Raw genomic sequence first — 9414 nt, forward strand, 5'->3', positions numbered from 1 at the left:
CTTGATGAGAAATCTATGAAAATTTGATCTAGTCTAATTGTCTAATTTATCCATCTTTTGATGTAAAGACTGTGTTTCAACAAACTCATTTTTAAAAATCCCCCTACCCTGAGTCACTAAGGTATTGACACATAACTTCTCTTAATATTACCAAAGTCTCATTTTTGACTAACACATCTGTAGTATTTTTCTATGACATACAATGTGAATCACTTTCCAGCTGAGGCAGAGTCTCCTAGGGTTAACCTCATTTGTATGAGATTGTCACAACAAACCCAAGCCCCTTGAAAACATTGTTTCCCAGGGAATGAATGACTTCATCAGTATCCCCTTTCTCATATAGGTTTTCCTTCCCAGATGTCAGCACTCCTGATAAACAGAATGGCCCCAGAGAATGCCCAGTCAGACCCTTCTATCAACATGGATGATTCCATCATGAACTTGATACCACTAAATATGGGCGGTCCAGTGACTACAATTCTCCTCTGCCCTTCCACCTCCACCGTTGCCCACTTCACACGGGGCCTATAGCTGTATTTACATTTATTTTAAAACAGCTACTCAGGGCCTGGGTGGCTCAGTCCGTTAAGCATCTGCCTTCGACTCAGGTCATGATCTCGAGGTCCTGGGATCTAGCCCTGCATTGGACTCCCCATTCAACCGGGAGTCTGCTTCTCCCTCTCCCTCTCCATCTGCTCCCCCCTCACCCCCACTCATGTGCTCTCTCTCTCAAATAAATAAAATCTTTAAAAAATTAAAAAATAAATAATGCAGCTACTGATTGTTATATCTTCTTTTCAAAAACCTATTCACAAAATACCCCATCGTATAAGAAGAAGTTATAAATTTCATAATCAAAGTCAAGTGCCTTTGGCCCATGCTTGACTAAATTACGATAGATAAGCTGAAAACACAAGATACAGAGCAAGTGGGAATGTTTTTCTAGGAGAGAAGGACTGAAACAGGAAAAGGCTGAAAGCCCCTTTTCTAAAACAGGATACAATTCTGACACCAATTCTTATGGGTGGAAAAAACCATGTCAAGAATTTCTCCAGACACCTGCTGGGTGTCCTACACTTCATTCTCTACCCAGAGACAGCCTCACTCAGATTCCACAAATTAAGGGCTCAGCCTTACAAGACTGCCTCCACGTCAGATGCCAATCAAAAGGCCAGGTTGTCACCTCTCCTTTGACCAACTGACTCCAACTCAGAGGTTCCTGTGACCTCCTCTTTGGATTTAATTAATTTGCTAGAGTGGCTCACAGAACTCAGGAAACCAGTTTACTCACTAGATGACTACCAGTTAATTACAAAGGATATTAAAGGACACAAATTAATAGCCAGATGACAAGATATATAGGGCAAGGTTCCAAAGGAGCTTTTATCTGCTTGGAATCTGATTGAGCCTGGCTCAGCAGCATGTCATTGCATCTGGTTCACCAGCATGGAGGCTGTCCAAACCCTGTCCTTTTGTTTTTTATGGAGGCTTCATTACATAGGCATGATAGATTAAAACACTGCCCATTGATGATTGATTCAGCCTCCAACTCCTCTTCCATCTCCCAAAACCAGGGGTAGGCTGAAACTTCTAACCCTCTAAGCAGGATTGGTTCCCTTGGCAAACAGCCCCCTGCCTCCATCTTTAGAGGATTTCCAAAAGCCACCTTATTAACATAAACTCAATTGTGGTTGAAAGGGACATTTATAAATATCAAGACAACCATTTCACCCTTATGACTGAAGAAATTTCAAGAACTGAGATCAAGAGACCAAATACTATAACAAAAGATGCTCCCATTGCTCTCATCAATTAGGAAATTCCAAGGGTTTGAGGAGCTATGAGCCAGGAACCATGGACAAAGACCAAAATATATATTTATTATAAATCACAATATCACATAGGAATATTGTGGTCCACCATTGTGGGCAAATGTGAATAAAACCTCACTTATAGAGTGGTAGTATATAAATGTATAAAGAGATTTCTTCTTCATAAGTTGTATCTTACTGAATTCTGAAATATGTACTTGTTTTTATTCAGTAATGTATCTGAGAGATTTTTCTGTGTTCATAATGTCTACCTTTTACTAAATGACTGTGCAAAAAATATTTGAGTTTCTGTATACAATGAACTATACGAAAAGGAAATTAAGAAAAATAATTCCACTTATAATAGCATCAAAAAAATAAAATACTAAGAAATAAACTTAACCAAGGAAGCAAAAGACTTGTAAACTAAAAACTACAAAATGTTGCTGAAAGAGATTAGAGTATGTAAATACATGGAAAGAAATCCTGTGAGCATGGATTGGAAGGCTTCATATTGTTAAGATATCAATACTACCCAAAGCAATCTACAGATATAATGCAATCCCTATCAAAAGTCCAATGGTATGTTTTGCAGAAATACAATAATCCATCCTAAAATTTATATGGAATCTCAAGGGATCATAAATAGCCAAAACAATCTTAAAAAAAAAAAAAGTTGGGAAGCAAATTTCACACTCCCCGATTTCTTTCTTTTTTTTTTTTCTTCCAAGTTTTTATTTAAATTCAAGTTAGTGAACATATAGTGTAGTATGGGTTTCAGGAGTAGAATTTAGTGGTTCATCACTTACATATAACACCCAGTGCTCATCACAAGGGCCCTTCTTAATGCCCATCACACATTTAGCACAATTCCCCCACCCACCTCCCCTCCAGCAACCCTGTTTGTTCTCTATAGTTGAGTCTCCTATGATTTGCCTCCCTCTCTGTTTTTATCTTATTTTAGTTCTCCTTCCCTTCCCCTATGTTCATCTGTTTTGTTTCTTAAATTCCACACATGAGTGAAATCATATGGTATTTGTCTTTCTCTGACTGACTTATTTCACTTAACATAATACCCTCTAGTTCCACCCACCATTGAAAATAAGATTTCATCTTTTTGATGGTTGAGTAATATTCCATTGTATATTTATACCACATCTTCTTTATCTATTCATCAGTCCATGGACATTTGGGCTGTTTCCATAATTTGGCCATTGTAGATAATGCTGCTATAAACATTGGGGTACATGCATCCCTTTGAATTAGTATTTTTATATCCTTTGGGTAAAGTAGTGCAATTGCTAGGTTGTAGGGTAGCTCTATTTTTAACTTTTTGAGGAACCTCCATACTGTTTTCTACAGTGGCTCCACCAGTTTGAATTCCCCCCAACAGTGCAAGAGAGTTCCCCTTCCTGCACATCTTCACCAAAACCTGTTGTTTGTGTTGTTGACTTTAGCCATTCTGACAGGTTTGAGGTGCTATCTCATTGTAGTTTTGATTCCCTGAGGATGAGTGATGTTGAGGACCTTTCATGTGTCTGTTGTCCATCTGTATGTCTTCTTTGGAAAAATGTCTATACATGTCTTCTGCCCATTTTATAATTGTATTATTCATCTTTTTGTTGTTGCATTTCATAAGTTCTTTATATATTTTGGATATTAATCTTTATTGATATCACTTGCAAATATCTTCTCCCATTCAGTGGGTTGCCTTTTAGTTTTATTGATTGTTTCCTTCACTGTGCAGAAGCTTTTTATTTTGATGAAGACCTAATAGTTTATTTTTGTTTTTGTTTCCTTTGCCTCAAGAGACATAACTAGAAAGAAATTGCTATGCCAACGTCAAAAAGATTACTACCTGTGTTCTCTACCAAAAAATTGCTAGAACTGATAGATGGATTCAGTTAGGTCATAGCAGGATACAAAATCAACATGCAGAAACCTGTGGCACTTCTATAAACAAATAATGAAACAGCAGAAAGAGAAAGTGAGGAATCAATCCCATTTACAATTGCACCAAAAACAATAAGATACCTAGGAATAAACCTAGACAAAGAGATGAAAGACCTGTACTCTGAAAATTATAAAACACTGATGAAAGAAATTGAAGATGATACAAAGAAATGGAAAGACATTCCATGCTCATGGATTAAAAGAACAAATACTGTTAAAATGTCTATACTTCTCAAAGCAATCTACACATTTAATGCAATCCCTAAAAAAATACCAGCTGTATTTTTCACAGAACTAGAACAAAGAATCCTAAAATTTGTATTGAACCACAAAAGACCCTGAATAGCCAAAGCAAACTTGAAAAGAAGAGCAAAACTGGAGGCATCACAATTCCAGACTTCAAGTTATATTACAAAGCTGTAGTGATCTAGACAGTATGGTACTGCCACTAAAAGAGATACATAGAATAGAAAACCCAGAAATGAACCCACAACTATAAGGTCAATTAATCTTCAACAAAGCTGGAAAGAATAATCAGTGGGAAAAGGTCTCTTCAAAAACTGGACAGCAACAAGCAGAAGAATGAAACTGGACTTTTTTACACCATACACAAAAATAAATTCAAAAGGGATGAAAGACCTAAATGTGAGACATGAAACCATAAAAATCCTAGAGCAGAATACTTTGTTTTTATTTTATTTTATTTTAAAGATTTTATTTATATATTTGAGAGAGAGACTGAGCAAGTGAGTGAGAGAGAGAACATGAAGCAGGGGAAGGGCAGAGAAGCAGACCCCCCATTGAGCAGGAAGCCTTGGTGGGACTCTGGGATCATGACCTGAGCCGAAGGCAGACACAACCAATTGAGCCACCCAGGCATCCTTCAAATTTTTATTTTAATTCTAGTCAGTTAACCTACAGTGTTATATTAGTTTCAGCTTTACAATATCATAATTTAACAGTTCCATACATCACCCCGTGCTCATCACAAGAAATGCACTCCTTAATCCCCATCACCTATTTAATCCATTCCCCTACTCCCTCCCCTCAGGTAACCATCAGATTGTTCTCTATAGTTAAGAAGCTGTTTCTTGCTTTGACTCTCTTTTATTATTTTCCCTTTGCTTGTATGTGTTGTTTTTTTAAGTCTCACATATGAGTGAAACAATATGGTATTTGTCTTTCTCTGTCTGACTGATTTCACTTAGCTTTATCTCTATAGCTCCATCCATGCTGTTGCAAATGGTAAGATTTCATTCTTTTTTATAGCTGAATAATAGTCCTTAGACTTTTTAAAAGAGGGTCAGCAGCAGGGTTTGGGGTCGGTCATCCACCTTTAATGGGAACAGGATATAAACTCATATTTTTTCCAATCTTTCGGGACTGGGGTTTTCTAAAAGATATTTTCAGTCAAAATTTAAAGGGAAATCACCATTACCATTAGTTTTAATATAGTATGAGTCCATAAATAGTAAGAAACGTCAGAACTGGCATAGAAAGAAATAAAACATTTTGAAGATGAGATGATCATCTAGGAAAATTGACAAAATCAACTGTCAAACTTTTAGAATTACTGTTCAGCAAATTTTCCAGTACATGATCAACTTACAAAATTAATAGCATTTCTCAAAATCAATAATGAAATAAAACATAATAAAACAAATACCTCTCAATGAAAAATAAATATGCACCTAGGCATTGAATAAAGGACATAGGAGATGTTGTGGATAAAAGGCTTTTGAAGCCATCAAATAATAAATTTAAGAGGATTGTAATCATAAAGTGTATTCTCCAAATTCAATGAAATGAAAATAAAAATCAACAGCAGAAGAGAAGAAATTCACAAAATTACCAAATACATGGATATTAAAAAGCACACTCCTAAATAACCAATAGGTGAAGACAAAATCACAAGGACAATTAGGAAATACTCAGAGATGAATGAAAACAAAAACACAACATACAAAAGCTTATGAGACAAAACTGAATCAGTACTTAGAAATTTATAATTGCAAAAGGCTAGGTTTTAAAAACTGGAATCTCAAATCAATAACCTTTTTTTTTAAATAGGAAGGAAGCTCGCATAATTATATTAATATCTACCAGGTTAAACTTTAAGGCAAAACACTGTTAGAAGTAAAAGTATATTAGACAAGGACAAAAGGAACAATTAACCTGAAAAATATAATAATTGTGAATTTATATATATTTAACAACATATTCCCAAGACATATGAAGAAAAGTTAACAAAATTCTTGGGGAAACTTAACCAACATATAATCATAATGGAACATCTTAATACAACACTCAACAACTGATAAGTCAAACAGATGAAAATTCCATATGCTATAGTTAAGAAGCTTGACTTAAGAGAAGTAAGTAGATTTCTTCATCCAACTGGCAGAGAATACACATTATTTTCAAGCACATAATGATCATGTACTAGACCACAGAGCATAGCTTAACAAACTCAAATGAACCAATAACATATAAGCATTTCTTAAATCATAAGGCAATTTAATTAGAAGAAACTTCAACTTCTGTCTCCATTTAGAAATTAAAGAGTACATTTCTAAGTAATTAATAAATCATGGAGAAAATTATGTGAATAACCTGGTAGTACACATCATATAACAATAATAATAACTGGATTTGTATTTACTCAGGAAAACTAACAGAGACAGTACCATAGCAGGTTTGCACATCTCTGTTACCTATCACATTCTCGGTCATTGCAGAGGGATTTTGCAGGGCAAGACTGCAGACCTAGGAGAGGAACATTGGCCTTCAGGTTGTGACTTTTTTTGTGTCTTTTTTTTTTTTTACTTTTGATTTTTTTAAATGGTCTTTATTTTTTAGAGCAGTTTTAGGTTCACAGCAAAATTGAGCAGAAGGTACAGAGATATCCCATATACTCCCTGCACCCACATATACATAGCCTCCTCCACTATCAAGAGGGGTACATTTGTTACAATTGATAAACCTATATTGACACATCATCACCAAAAGTCCATAGCTTACATTAGGGCTTACTCTTGGTGGTATACATTATATGGATTTTGGCAAATGTATAACGACATGTATCCATCATTATAGTACAGGATAATTTCCCTGCCCTAAAAATTCTCTGTGTTCTACCTATTTATCCCTCTCTCTCCTCTAAACCCTAGTAACCACTGAACCTTTTACAGTCTCCAAAGAGTTGCCCTCAAACCAACAAATTTATCCCTTTAGAAATAAGAAAAAGCAACTAAGCAAGAAACAAGAAAAAGCAAACTAGGTCCAAGGCAAGCAGAAGGAAGGAAATAAAGACTAGAGCAGAAATAAATAAAATAGAGAATAAAAAAAAATACAGCAAATCAATGAAATCAAAAGCTAGTTCTTTCTCAATCTGACGTTTCATTTAGCATAATACCCTTTAGGCCCATCCATGCTGTGGCAAAAGACAAATACCGTAAGATTTCACTTATATGTGGAATATAAAAAACAAAACAAATGAACAAACAAAAAACAAATAAAACCTATAAATAGAGAACAAACTGATGATTGCCAGAGGGGAGGGAGGGGGGCACGGGCAAAAATGGGTGAAGGAGAGTGGGAGATACAAGCTTCCAGTTACGGGAACGACTAAGTAATGGGAATAAAAGGCACAGCAGAGGGAATATAGTCAACACTGCTGTAACAGCAATAGTAGAGTAAGACCTGGCAGCTACACTTGAGCGTACACAGCATAACATATACGGATGTTAAATCACTATGTTGTACACCTGAAATTAATGTAACATTGTGTGTCAACTATACTCAAATAAATAATGTTTAAATAATTGAAAGGAAAAAAAAGCTAGTTCTTTGAAAAGATCAACAAAATGATAAACCTTTAGCTAGACTGAACAAAAAAAAAAAGATGCCCCAATTACTAGAATCATAAAGATGAGATATAACTACCAGCCTTACAGAAATAAAGAGCACTGTAAAGGACTATTATGAATGTGTAATTTTTATAATTTGTATAACAAATTAGATAACTTAGATGAAATGGACAAATTCCTAGGAAGACACAAAATATCAAATTTGACTCAAGAAGAAATAGAAATATTGTAAACAGAGCTTTAACATGTAAAGAGATTAAGTTAATAATCTAAAACTTCCCACAAAGAAAGGTCCAGGCCTAGATGGCCTCACTGCTAAATTCTGCCATTTAAAGAATTAACAACAATCTTTCACAAACTTTCCAAAGAAAACCAGAAGAGAACACTTCCTAACTCATGCTATGAGACTACATTACCCTGATACCAAAGCTGAATGAAGACATCATAAAAAAAATGATAGAGTAATATCCCTTATGAATAAAGATGTAAAAATCCTCCACAAAACACTAGAATACCAAATCCAGGAACACATAAAAAGGATTATATGCCAGACCAAGTGGGGTTGATCTAGAAATGCAAAGTTGATTCAACATACAAAAACCAATTAAAGTAATATACTATATTAGTAGAATAAACGGCAAAACCACAGGATCACTTAACAGGCACAGAAAAACATTTGACAGAATTCCTCACCCTTTCATGAAAAAGGCACTCAACAAACTAGGACAAACTTTCCAACTTCTTCAACTTGATAAAGGCCATCTACAGAAAATCCAAGGGTAACAGCACACTTAATGGCAGAAGACTGAATGCTTCTCCCCTAAGATCAAAAACAGGGAACAAATTTGGGATGGCTACTCTCCCCACTCTTGTTCAGTATGGTGCTGAAAGTTCTAGGTAGTGCAGTCAAGCAAGAAAAGGAAATAAAAGGCATCTAAATTAGAAAGGAAGAAGTAAAAATAACTCTATTCACAGATGGCATGATTCTGTATATAGAAAATCCTAAGGAATCCATAAGAAAACTATTAGAACTAATAAACAAGTTCAGCAAAGTGTCAGGATACAAGATCAACATGTAAAACTTTTATAATTTTCAACTGCTAGGTGTTCACCCCAAACAAGTTTACCTACATAGACATATATGCATGGAAGAATCGAGGAAAAAAGGGAATTCAGCGTCTGTTAACTGCACCAGAATTCAGTACCTGTTTTCAGTCCATATATTCAAATAACAGCATTGGTGAACACTTGGTACATGCTGACATCATTCATGTGGTTTACATATATTAATGCATTCATGTGTTAGCTTATTAACACAGAGTCACACCAAGTATTATCATCCCCTTTTCACAACTGAGAAAACCGAGGTAGAGAGTGGGTAAGTAACTCGGTCACATACATAGATTAGCAAAGCCAGGATTATATATTTTCTTTCCTCAAAAGATAGCTGAAAGAGTTTCTTTGAAGAGGAGGTAAAGAAGAGCACCAGACTCGGAGTTAAAAGAACCGAGTCAGGGTGCCCGGGTGGCGCAGCCGGTTAAGCATCGGACTGTTGGTTTCCGCACAGGTCACGATGTCAGGGTCCTGAGACTGAACCTGGTGTTGGCTCCGCGCTCAGAGAGGTGTCTGCTTGGGATTCTCTCTCTCCCTCTTTTCCTCTCTCTAAGAAGAAGGAAAAAAAAAAAAAAAAGACCCAAGTCTTTCCCCTGGCTCCTCCACTAGCCAGCTGGGTGACCTTGAATGGACAATTTACTTCTCTAAATCCTATGGCTCCTCATCTG

Source organism: Callorhinus ursinus, unplaced genomic scaffold (genome assembly GCF_003265705.2).
Source record: "Callorhinus ursinus isolate GAN/ISIS: 27379988/994484 unplaced genomic scaffold, GSC_fseal_2.0 scaffold1, whole genome shotgun sequence".
Lineage (NCBI taxonomy): Eukaryota > Metazoa > Chordata > Mammalia > Carnivora > Otariidae > Callorhinus > Callorhinus ursinus.